Source organism: Quercus robur, chromosome 8 (genome assembly GCF_932294415.1).
Source record: "Quercus robur chromosome 8, dhQueRobu3.1, whole genome shotgun sequence".
NCBI lineage: Eukaryota > Viridiplantae > Streptophyta > Magnoliopsida > Fagales > Fagaceae > Quercus > Quercus robur.
This window is the reverse complement of record NC_065541.1, coordinates 26,427,278-26,440,980: the sequence shown is the minus strand read 5'-3', so window position 1 is coordinate 26,440,980 and position 13,703 is coordinate 26,427,278.

Sequence of the window (13,703 nt, the reverse complement as noted above, 5' to 3'; positions counted from 1 at the left end):
TTGGCTGTGTTTATTTAATGTGAAAAACATATACAAAAAATATTTTACACCTGACTTGATGTTTAGGTGGATCGGAAAATACGTTTGACCGTAAAATAGAGGGTGGGAGTGTAAATTGCTTTACACTTTTATTTTACTTTCAACCATTTTACATATAGAGAGAGAGAGAGAGAGAGAGCTATTTGCCGGATTATACATATTTTTCAATAACCATTTACGTGCAAACCAAATATTGGAAATCATTTTCCAGTGTATTTCCAAAACATAACCAAACAACAGAAAATATTTTCTTTTCCAAAAAATATTTTCACCTAAAAAAATTCATACTTGAAAAACATTTTACATCGGGGCAAACATAGCCTTTTTTTGACTCATTGTGGCAGTGAACGTGAACTGGCTGTTGCAGACAATTATGGACTACTAATTGCTTGGCTGTCAAACAACATTTCATAATCTAAATTTGTAGTAAATGCTTCCAAGTTGTCAACCACTTCATTTATTTTTTGGCCGAATAAATTCTTTATTGACCAAGAAAAAGAAGAGAACACTCAGAAGAGCTAGGCCTGGATCCAGCTCTATCCAAAACTTGGACAATTCAAGGCGACAGGGAGGTGGGCACTAGCCCAATTTATAACAAAAGAGCAGTTCATTGTGCAAAAGATGGGCAGACACGTTGCCAACTCTATGCACATAAGAGAAATTTACATTTACAAAAGATTTTGTTAAATTAAGAATATCCTTAAATATAGCTTTGATGCTCCAATGACGGGATATGCTTGATTTTTGCAGAGGCTCTATTATATTCCACGCATCTCCTTCTATAATTATTCCATGGAATCCCTTAGCTGTTGCTCTACGGATAGCACACCAAGCTGCCTCAGCTTCACCACGAATAGAACTTCCTAGACTAATTTGCTTAGTGGGCCTCGATAAGATTCCCTTTATGGTCTCTGCTCACCACAGCCACAAAGCTATATCCTTATCTATTAGTTGCATCAAAATTCAATTTATCCTAATCTATGGGTGGAGGATACCATTTTGGGTCTCTAGATGGTTTTTTAATCACTTCTCTCCATGCTTGTTTGTGCTCTTCAAAAGATATCAATATTTGTCTTGCAATCTCCATAGGGTTGCTTTTGACTTCCTCTATCCTTACTTTGTTTCTGATCATCCACAGGTGGTCACAGACAATTGCAGCAAATAGTTGGAAATTTATGAATTCTTCAGTGTTTAAACCCATCAAGTCTTCAGGGTACAAAATCATATTCACCCAATCTAAAATTGAAAGGTTATTTAATCTATTCAAATTAATTGGCCAAGGTGATTGTGAGGACATATGTGAATCATTGTTAGGAACATATGTCAATATAGAATTGGCTAATCTTTTGACAAAACGCACTTTACTTGTAATTGGATAGATCTAGGATGTGTTTAATACTTCAAGGAACAAGGATTCAAGTTTAAGTGTTAAAACCATGCAAGTTTGTCCAAGAAACAAGTGAAGAAGTGCAAGATTTTAAATCTCGACAACTAGCTCAACAACTAGTATCTATCGAGGTTTAAAAAAGCTATTTCAGCTCAATGCTCCACAGTTGCTCGATAGATAGGTTATCTATCGAGGTTTAAGAAAATCAGTTTTTCAGATCTGATTTCACTCCAATCCGTGAATAGATGTTTGGGCTTTCTTTTCTCACAACCTAAACATATATAAGGATTGTTTTAAGGGCCGTCAAAGTTGATGCAACTCAATGCAAAAGTTTTTCACAAGCATATTGTAAACTGGAGACATATGCCTTAGTTCATCTTTCTATTCAAGAAGCTGTTGTGCTTGTACATTGTAGGGTTTTGTAACCAAGGAGCTTTGTGACTATCGTGTTAATAAACTGAAAAACTTTGTAGCCAACATCTTTCTCAAGTTAGTAAGTAAGCCGTGTACTAGGATCCACACATCGAATTGGTTAGTCACGTACTGGGAGCCGGGCATTGAAAATGAGAGATTGTCACTACAAAACAAGTCCAATTGGGTATTGGGGTAAGGGTTCAACTGTAGGTTGGTATAAGGTACTGTGATTTCTTTACTTGTAACTGCTTGTTGTGATAATAGTGAATTTTCGGGAGTGGTGACCTTAAAATCACCCGGTGGGGTTTTTGCTATGTAAGTTTTCCCCATTCGTAAACAAATCACCGTATCAATTTATGTTTCGTTGCATTTTAACTTAGTTGGTGATTTGTTTGTGCTACCATGCTTATTGCATGCTAATTGAATTAATTAATTAACTTGGCTAATTAATTAGTTAATTCATCACAAAGGGGTCAATACATTCTTAGCCTATCAAGTGGTATCAGAGCAGGCACAGCATGCTAATTGAATTAATTAATTAACTTGGCTAATTAATTAGTTAATTCATCACAAAGGGGTCAATACATTCTTAGCCTATCAAGTGGTATCAGAGCAGGCACACTCTAATTAGGTTTTAATATTTGTTGTATGATCCATTGACCCCTGTTTGTCATGGATAGAGGACAACCTCTCATTATACCTCCTTTATTTGATGGCATTAACTATGCATATTAGAAAGTGAAAGTTCAAAAACGTGTACAAAAACACTTTTGAACGTTTGGACCCCCAAAAACCAACTTAATCAACACATGCAATATGTTAAACAACTAGTGTGCGGAAACTTAACATATGCTATAACATGGAATGATTAAACAACTATCTAAGCCACATCAAAAATAAACCACAGCAGATTAATGTAAAGGCAGAGATAGAGAGGAAGGAAGATGCAAACACAGCGATAACACCAGATATGTTATCGAAGAGGAAACCGAAGACCTCGGCGAAAAACCTCTCCGCCGCCCTCCAAGCGGTAATCAATCCACTAGAAAATACAGTTGGGATACAAGGACAGCAATAGACCCTCCAAGCCTAATCTACCCAATGCACCTAAGCCCTCCAAGCTTCTTGCTCCAACGAGGTTGCGCCGAACTTTTTTCTTTTCTAGCTTTCCGGATTCCGCTACTACACCGTAGCATCAACCAATAAAGATTGGCTCCTTCCTAACTGCTTCCCAGAACTCCAAACGTCTGTCTCACAGAGATGATAATGGTGAGAACCAGGTTTGGTATAATGGCCTCTCAAGGATTTGACAATGGAGAGGAAGAGAGTGAGGGATTTTGATGAGACTCTAAGGTAGAGATTGTGGGTAAAACAATCTGGTTTTTCTTTAGGGTTTCTCTCTCAAAATTCTCTCTGGAAGCTCTCTTTCAATCGTGGGTTAAAAGGGTATTTATACTGAAGAGGAGTGGAATGCGAAACGTCAGGTTTTTCCAAAACAGGGGTGGCTCGCGGCTTGACCTCGCGACTTGACTAAGTCGCGAGTTCCAGTCGCGAGTTAACTGTATGGCCAGTTGTCCTGTTTTGTCCTGTAGTGCTCCAGCTAGCATGACTGTTCATCTTCCAGCATGCTTGGCACGTGTGCATCTTCTGGCGGGTTGAAGCCGCGAGTCCAGTCGCGAGTCCCAGCCGCGACTCTCTGTTTTCTTGCACACTCTTGAGCAATCTTCACACTATCTCACTCACTACCCTTACAACAATCCCACCTAAATACAGGGTTACTAAATGCTGAATTACAAGCAAATTTGGCACGGAATAAAGCCAATTAGATGGTTGAATAAATTCAACCTTACAATCTCCCCCTTTGGCTATTCCGTGACAAAACCCTAAAACAGACTCTAGACTTAACATGTGAGTTGGGAACAGTTGATCAAAACTCACTCACACCTAATTCTAGAAGCTGTGAAGCACTTGAATCATATGAATATAAACTCCTGAAACACAACAATACACCATGATCATTGTAAGCAGAAAATTATTAATGCATATGAAACAGGCAAAAAGAGATCAAGCATAAGATGGAGTTAATGAACAAACCATGGCTTGATCAACCAAGTGAACACCACAAAGTAGTGATCACAGTGTTCATTCACACTTGGAATGAACACAAAGACATACAAGTTAACAAGCACAAGGCAAGACACTTGTATGCTCAACACTCAACCAATGCATAGCACACATGGCATATGCATCTAGGAACAATCCTACAAGGGCACAAGAGTGACAGTACATAAACCACAATGCAGAACATTTAGATTTAAAATACTGATTTCACATAGCATAAAGGCTGCACTTAAGCATGGTACATACCACAAGGCCTACAAACTATGCATAAAACATAAACCCTCAAAGCTTACAAAAGCATATGGGTACAAACCAACAAATACCTGAATAACAGTTTTACAAAACATAATATATCAACTTAAAGAGAAGAAGGAAACAAAAAATAAAGACACTCCCCCTTAGATAGTGACCTTCCCCCTTAGGGTAATATCCTCCCCCTCTGATTATGCCTATCACTCCCCCTTTTTGTCATGGAATAGGCTAGTCATCCTCTTCTAGTTTTCTCTGAATCTGATCCAACTGAGTCTGAAGAGAAGTAAACTTCATGTCCCATCGGTTGCTTTGATGGTGTAGAGAAGCAGTGAGTCCAGACATCTTTGTATTCACCTCGTGGACAGAGGAAACAATGCGATCAAGTTTCTCATCGAGGGAGAGATTGCTGAACTGAGAGTCACTGTGAGATGCAGAAGTTTCTGGTTTGGCTCTCTTCCGACTATGTCCAACACTTGCATTGTATGTACGCATGTTGATCGGACTCGGTTTGGGGATAGGAGACTCATCAGTCGATGGATAGATCCCCTTGAGCTTCAAGATCCGTGAAATGAGACTGCAGAAAGGAATACAGATCCGAGACTCACTGCGAAGAACTGTTTTGCGCAAAACATGAAAGATGTGAGCACAAATGTCAATTTCTTCATCAGAAACCAGATCATGAAGAAACAAAGCACGTCTGAGATTCATATACCCAGTACTTGACAAAGGGTACAAATTGTGAAACATCACAATTGTAAGCACTCGCAGTTTCGGAGAAAGGGAGGAAACACTGATGGATTTTCCATTTGGCGAGAATTCCAAGTCTTGACCAAGACTTTGTTTGAGAAGCTCCTCATCAGGACATAGATCATCATAGACCGGTGAATGACGAAAAATGGGTCTGTTGATGTGAAGAATTTCTGCCAGGTATGTAGGAGAGACAGAAAAGCTCTTTTGCCGAACCCAGCACTTAATTTCATCTCCCTCCACAATTGCATTAGCATAAAATTCTTTAACCAACTCTTCATACACGATATCCGGATCCGAGAGAAGGTAATTCCAATCCTTGTGAGCAAAGCATATCGGGATGTCAGTGTTATGAAGTGAAGGCAGATCCACTGCTCTCTCTAGTAGTGGTGTGGCATGAAGAAAGAAGTTCTCATATGACTGATATGCTGAATAGGATCTGAACTTATTGGGATCGAATCGCTGTGATGAAGAGCGAGTCACTTTCGGGAGAGGTGTGTCTTCATCAACATCAATTACGGGTTCCTTCCCTTTGGAAGAACCTCCTTTCACAGCAGCCTTTTTGAATGGAGACATGACCAGTCTGTATTAGAAACAAGGGAAATGACAAAAACACAATCCAACAGACTATATCAGCAGTGGGTTAGTGAAAATGTAGGAACAATGAAGAAACCCTAACAGCTGGATGAGTATGGTCAGAAAATAACAATGAGGGACACCAAAGGCCCAACTTAGAACTACACAGTAGAGAGATCAAATATGTTAAACAACTAGTGTGCGGAAACTTAACATATGCTATAACATGGAATGATTAAACAACTATCTAAGCCACATCAAAAATAAACCACAGCAGATTAATGTAAAGGCAGAGATAGAGAGGAAGGAAGATGCAAACACAGCGATAACACCAGATATGTTATCGAAGAGGAAACCGAAGACCTCGGCGAAAAACCTCTCCGCCGCCCTCCAAGCGGTAATCAATCCACTAGAAAATACAGTTGGGATACAAGGACAGCAATAGACCCTCCAAGCCTAATCTACCCAATGCACCTAAGCCCTCCAAGCTTCTTGCTCCAACGAGGTTGCGCCGAACCTTTTTCTTTTCTAGCTTTCCGGATTCCGCTACTACACCGTAGCATCAACCAATAAAGATTGGCTCCTTCCTAACTGCTTCCCAGAACTCCAAACGTCTGTCTCACAGAGATGATAATGGTGAGAACCAGGTTTGGTATAATGGCCTCTCAAGGATTTGACAATGGAGAGGAAGAGAGTGAGGGATTTTGATGAGACTCTAAGGTAGAGATTGTGGGTAAAACAATCTGGTTTTTCTTTAGGGTTTCTCTCTCAAAATTCTCTCTGGAAGCTCTCTTTCAATCGTGGGTTAAAAGGGTATTTATACTGAAGAGGAGTGGAATGCGAAACGTCAGGTTTTTCCAAAACAGGGGTGGCTCGCGGCTTGACCTCGCGACTTGACTAAGTCGCGAGTTCCAGTCGCGAGTTAACCGTATGGCCAGTTGTCCTGTTTTGTCCTGTAGTGCTCCAGCTAGCATGACTGTTCATCTTCCAGCATGCTTGGCACGTGTGCATCTTCTGGTGGGTTGAAGCCGCGAGTCCAGTCGCGAGTCCCAGCCGCGACTCTCTGTTTTCTTGCACACTCTTGAGCAATCTTCACACTATCTCACTCACTACCCTTACAACAATCCCACCTAAATACAGGGTTACTAAATGCTGAATTACAAGCAAATTTGGCACGGAATAAAGCCAATTAGATGGTTGAATAAATTCAACCTTACAGAAAGTATGCATGAGAGATTTCTTGCAGTCATTAGATGAAAATGTGTGGCAAGCTGTGGAGATAGGCTGGACCAAGCCGAAGGAAGCCTCGACCAATTGGGATGATGCTAAGATTAAGGTGGCTAACTTCAATAGCAGGGCATTGAATGCTTTATTCAGTGCAGTCATGAATAAGGAGTTCAAGAAGATATCATTTACTGAAACTGCAAAGGAAGCATGGATTATCCTCCAGACAACCTATGAAGGAACCAAGGCTATCAAGGATTCGAAGCTTCGAAGGCTTACCACTAGCTTTGAAGTGATTAAGATGGAGGAAAATGAGTCATTTGATGAGTTCTATGCCAAGCTAAAGGACATAATGAACTTAGCCTTTAATCTTGGGGAAACCATTCCTGAACCTAAGATTGTTAGAAAGGTGCTTAGATTTCTACTAAAGAGATTTCATGCCAAGATCACTGCGATTGAGGAATTGAAGGATATTGACAAAATTCCTTTGACAGAGTTGGTTGGCAATCTGCGAACCTGTAAGGTTGAATTTATTCAACCATCTAATTGGCTTTATTCCGTGCCAAATTTGCTTGTAATTCAGCATTTAGTAACCCTGTATTTAGGTGGGATTGTTGTAAGGGTAGTGAGTGAGATAGTGTGAAGATTGCTCAAGAGTGTGCAAGAAAACAGAGTGTCGCGGCTGGGACTCGCGGGTGGACTCGCGGCTTCACCCCACCAGAAGATGCACACGTGCCAAGCATGCTGGAAGATGAACAGTCATGCTAGCTGGAGCACTACAGGACAAAACAGGACAACTGGCCATACGGTTAACTCGCGACTGGAACTCGCGACTTAGTCAAGCCGCGAGGTCAAGCCGCGAGCCACCCCTGTTTTGGAAAAACCTGACGTTTCGCATTCCTCTTCACTCCAGTATAAATACCCTTTTAACCCACGATTGAAAGAGAGCTTCCAGAGAGAATTTTGAGAGAGAAACCCTAAAGGAAAACCAGATTGTTTCACCCACAATCTCTACCTTAGAGTCTCATCAAATTCCCTCACTCTCTTCCTCTCCATTGTCAAATCCTTGAGAGGCATTATACCAAACCTGGTTCTCACCATTATCATCCCTGTGAGACAGACGTTTGGAGTTCTGGGAAGCAGTTAGGAAGGAGCCAATCTTCATTGGTTGATGCTACGGTGTAGTAGCGGAATCCGGAAAGCTAGAAAAGAAAAAGGTTCGGCGCAACCTCGTTGGAGCAAGAAGCTTGGAGGGCTTAGGTGCATTGGGTAGATTAGGCTTGGAGGGTCTATTGCTGTCCTTGTATCCCAACTGTATTTTCTAGTGGATTGATCACCGCTTGGAGGGCGGCGGAGAGGTTTTTCGCCGAGGTCTTCGGTTTCCTCTTCGATAACATATCTGGTGTTATCTCTGTGTTTGCATCTTCCTTCCTCTCTATCTCTGCCTTTACATTATCTGCTGTGGTTTATTTTGTTGTGGCTTAGATAGTTGTTTAATCAATTCCTTATTATAGCATATGTTAAGTTTCCGCACACTAGTTGTTTAACATATTGCGTGTGTTGATTAAATTAGTTTTTGGGGGTCTAAACGTTCAAAAGTGTTTTTGTACACGTTTTTGAACTTTCAATTGGTATCAGAGCGGGTACACATCTGTTTGGTTTCATTACCATTGTGTGATCCTTGACTCTCTTTTTGAGATGGATAGGTCTCAATCCCTTAATGCACCTCCATATTTTGATGGAAGTAATTATGCATTTTGGAAGGTTCGTATGAGAGCCTTTTTATGCTCTATTGATGAATCCGTGTGGGATGCTGTTGAGATTGGTTGGACCAAACCTGAGGCAGCCAAATCCACATGGGATAAGGCAGCACTTGCTGCATCTAATGCTAACAGTAAAGCACTAAATGCTATTTTCTGTGGTGTGTCTCCAGATGAATTTCACAGGATTTCTCACATTACTATTGCCAAAGATGCATGGGAGATTCTGGAAACAACTTATGAAGGCACGAAGAAGGTGAAAGATACCAAGTTACAAATGCTGACCACTCGGTTTGAGGAGCTCAAGATGAGTGAGGATGAGTCTTTCGACTCGTTCTATGGGAAGTTAAATGAAGTGGTTGTCAGTAAGTTTAACTTGGGGGAGAAGATGGAGGACTCTAAGATTGTAAGGAAGATCCTTCGATCATTGCCGGAAAGCTTCCGTGCTAAAGTGACAGCCATTGAAGAGAGCAAGGATCTTGACGACATCAAGGTACAGGAGCTGGTTGGATCTCTACAGACCTATGAGATGTCGCTGCCAAATCAACGGAAGGGTAAATCCCTTGCTCTAAAGACTGTTAATGAGAAGGTGGAAGATCAAGGCTCATCGGGAGAAGATATGGTGGACAAGGATGTAGCCTATCTTGTTAAAAATTTCAAGAAGTTTTTGAAATTCAAAAACAATGGAAAATTTGATGATAAGAGAAAATTCCAAAATTCTGGAAGGGAGAAGAGGGATTTCAACAGGAAAGATGGAAAAGAATCCCAATCCACACAAGGTGTCACTTGTTTTGAATGCAACGGGCATGGACACTTTAAGAGGGAATGTCCAAATTATTTGAAGTCAAAAGGCAAGGTGTATGCCACGACCCTGAGTGACTCAGATTCGTCCGACTCAGAATCTGAAGAGAGCTGTGATGGAGAAGGGAACTATTCAGCTTTCATGACTATTGCTCATGTTGAGTCGTCGGATGAGTTAAATTTGCTTGTACAAGACCTTGGAGAACATAGTGACGATGAATCACTAGGAATTGTTGAAGAATCAGAAGCTGAAGAAGAAGAAAGCACAGCAACTCTTCAAGAAAATTACAACTCACTTTTGGAGAAGTCTGGTGAATACACAAGGGTGGCCAAGGCTGCTGTGAGAAAGATGAAGAAGGCTGAGGAGGACTACAAAAGTCTCCTGATCCGGTATAGGGAGGCCAAATGCGAGATTGAAACTTTGAATGGTGAGCTCTCCGAAGCTTACACTAAAGTGAGATTTCTTGAAAGTGAGGTTGTTCAAGCAAATGCAAAAATAGAGAGGGTCACCACCAAGAAGCTAGATGATGTTATATCATCTCAGAAGAGCTTTTCAGACAAATCCGGACTGGGATTTACCGGAGGAAGTAGCTCAACTGGAAATGTCACTAAAGAAGTGAAGTTTGTGAAGGCCAAAGATCCAATTGTAGCTGACCCTATTGGTGTGAAGCTCGAGGTGGAGGAGAAGAAGAATGTGGTGGACCAACGGATGCTGAATCATCGTAATCAGTATGTGGGCAGGTCTGAGTCTCGTGCCAAGTCACGTCCTCGACCACAAAGAGGTCCTAGAGGAATGTATGTGTGCCATTATTGCGGACTTCAAGGGCACACTCGACCAAATTGTCAAAAGCTGAGAGCAAAGAACAGTGCTACTCCTCAAAGGTCAGGAGGACCAAGAATTGATAGGAGAACTTGGGCAGGGGATCAACCTAGAGAGCAAAATGGAGATCCCGGAATGATGGACGTGATGAAGATGATTGGTGCATTCACCAACTGCTTGGAAAGCTTCTCACGAAGGTTTGAAAGCCCTAACTCCCGTACCCAATCCTTTAAGGAAATCACCCCAAACGCAAGTGACGTGTGGGTGAAAAGGGGTACTCATGCATAAGCATTACAACATGTCCATGCATTAATACTTCCTATGCTTTGTGACTATGTTTGTTTGGTATGCTTGTTGTTTTTGATTTTGGTTGTTTGTTTGTGAATATTTCTTAATTGTGTTTTATCAATCTTTTTGTTTCTTGAGTCAAAAATCCAAAAATTACATAAAAATTTGAAAATCAAAAAGCTTGATTGACTTTGTTGAGTTTTTGTCTTAAAACTCGTTTTGCCTTGTACCTTTGTGCTAATGGCTTTGTGCATTTTCGAGCATTGCTTGTTTTCATGCACTCATATCACTATGGGAAAAATCTTGAAATCTATGTGATTGTTGTAAATAGATCTTCAAACTTGTCATGAATGATTAGTGAATGGTTATGTTGATCTTGAAACATGCATAGACTTGTGTCTATATCTCTTCCCACTTTTTATTTTTTTTTTGCTAAAAAGAGCTCACCAAATGTAAATCTCCAAATGAAAAGAGATATTGAGCTGCAAAAGCCTGTCGCACATTCTAGTATTTGACTAGGAAAAAGGGTAAGCGACCTTATATTAAAAGTGAAATTTCTTTCAAAAAGGCCAAAGGCCTGTTCTTCAAAGAAAAATGTTGTCTATCCCTCTCACAATGAGAGATGATTGCCTCAAAAGATAAAATGTTATGGCTGAAAGTGGAGTAAAATGAAAAGCTCCAAGTTATGTTATCAAGTTATGTGGGAGGTCATATATTCATATTTCTATAATTGAGATTGGTCACATGATCTAGTGCTAATTGTGTATGCCTTGGTTGAATTGATCATTGAAGCTTCACATTAGACAAAGGACTATCTCAGTGTTGATATCCACACACAACACACAAGTTTATGTTCAATAAATGCCATATTCATTTGTGTGATTGTACTTGATAAAATGTGTTTTCACATGCTCAATCTTTGTTAATTCAAGCACAAAAAGATTTTTGAGTGTTTTAGGTGTTTTTGGAAAGTATTTTGTTGAAAAATCTGAAAATTTCAAAAATACAGTTTTGCCCTGTTTTGGCGGCTCAGTCGCAGGTATGTCAAGTCGCGAGCCTCAGTCGCATCTTCGCTGGTCAGTTTTGGCGACTTGTTCGTGAGTGGAAGGTCCAGTCGCGAGACTCACTCAGAGATTTTCGCGACTCACTCGCGGGTAGACCTTCCAGTCGCGAAAAACACTTAGAAAAATTTTTCAAAATTTTATTCTTGAGTGCTTTGGCGACTTGAGCTGGCGACTGTGTGGCGACTTAATCCAGTCCCGAAAATCGCGTGTTTTGCAGAAACAGGAGCAGTTTTTAAACTTTTTCAGTTTTTCCCTCGAATTTTTGTGACTGTTCATCTTCTCTCTAAACACTCTCCCTCCCAAACACTCCGTGCTCCCTTTTCCAATCTCTTGTGTTGCACTCTTGTAGCTCAAAATCGTCAAGTTACAGGTATGGGTTTTCTGTTTTACCCTCTTTTCTTCATGATTTTGTGCTTTTACCCTTGATTTTTCGCATTTGATTGTGTTTTTGAAATGGGTTTGTGTTTCGGTCTCTGCTTCTTGTTCTTGCTTAGCGTGTGATTTCTGCTGCTATAGTTTGTGTTAAATGATTGCCATATGCTTATTGCTCTTCATCTTGTGCTTAGCTAAGTGTTTATTTTATTTCATTTCATTCTGATCTTTGAACTGTTGAGTGATTTCTATTGGTTCGTTCTGAGGTTGTGAGTTTTACTGTGCTAGATTTGCATGTTCTAGTGTGTCTATCTGTGGGTAGCTTCTGTTTGGATCAATATATTGTTTGAGTATCATATCATTTTTCCATTATCTGCTTCTATGTCATTTATCTGTCTTCAGGATAGTTTCACCATGTTGTTCATGTGTTTCCTATCCTAGGCTTGGTTTATCCATATGTTTGAACTAAATAGCTTGCTGTTTAAGTTTTTGAAGTTCATTTGTTTGGTTGATATCTCTCTCTGTTTACTACATGTTTCTGACTGGTTCTGCACATATATTGCTATATGTTGTTGTGGCCTTTTCTGATTGTTCACAGATGGCTCCTTCACCTCAGAAGAAGAAATCTACTGCGAAGAAGGCTGACAAAAGACTTAAGATGGATTCTAGATTGTTTAGGTCAGTTCACCATTTTGAGAGATACAAGGATAATTTCTTGAATGCAGGAATCATTCAAGAGAGATTTGTGGATTTGGAGGACTTAAGGCAAACTTTTATTCCCAGTTGTTTTGAAGGAAGAGGATGGGAAAAACTTCTGAGTGGTTTTCCTGTTGTGTGTGAACCCTTAATTAGGGAATTCTACTCAAATGCTGTGATAAAGGATAATGAATTGAGTTGCTGGGTAAGGGGTAAAGAGTTTGTCTTAGATGCTCATGTCATAGATGATGCATTAGGGCTTGAAGGATTAGATGATGAAGAATTTATCAATTACAAGGATAGGAGTGTGTCTATTGAAACAATTCAACAAAGGATAGGTGGGCAGAGAGAAGGGAAATGTTTGAATACCACTGCCTTTCCAGTGGACATGAGGTGCCTTACCATAATCATGATGTTTAACCTCTATCCCATTAGGAAATTGACTACAATCAACTGTGCTAGAGCAGTCTTTCTGATGGATCTCAAGGAAAAGAACTTCATAGACATAAGTTCCCACATTTATGACACCATTGTGGATGAGACCAGAACAACCTCTAGGCCTAAATTGATCTTTCCAAGTTTGCTTATGAGGATTTTTAGGAGTAAAGGAGTTCCAATCCCTCAAGACATCAGTCCTATGTCTACACCCTCTGCAATCAACAAGCTTACCTGCAAAAGGATAAGTGTTAGGCTTCCAGGAGAAGAAGATGAAGGTGATGAAGGAGAGGCTGCTGCAATGGAGACTGAAGCAGAAGCAGCTGGACTTGCATCAACTTCAACACCTAGGAGAAGTGGCAAAAGACACAGAGCTTCAACCTCTGCAGACACATCTCCAGATGCTTTCCAGATCATTCTGAAAAGGCTTGATGGGATCAGGGCAGTCCAGACTGAGCATTCTGACAGGATGAGAGCCATGCAAGACCAGATTGATGTCTTGGCTGCTACACTTGACAGCTTCACAACTCAGCATGACAAGTGACCCTTTGGCCATTCCATGTCAAAAAGGGGGAGAAGTTCATTGATAATTGAGAAGCAGAAAAGCAGCTCTTGAGAAGCAGAAAAGCAGCTCTTAAGGGGGAGTAATTTGTTGAGGGGGAGTAATTAGTGTTTTTATGGTTTTTATGGTTTTAATACACTGGGTT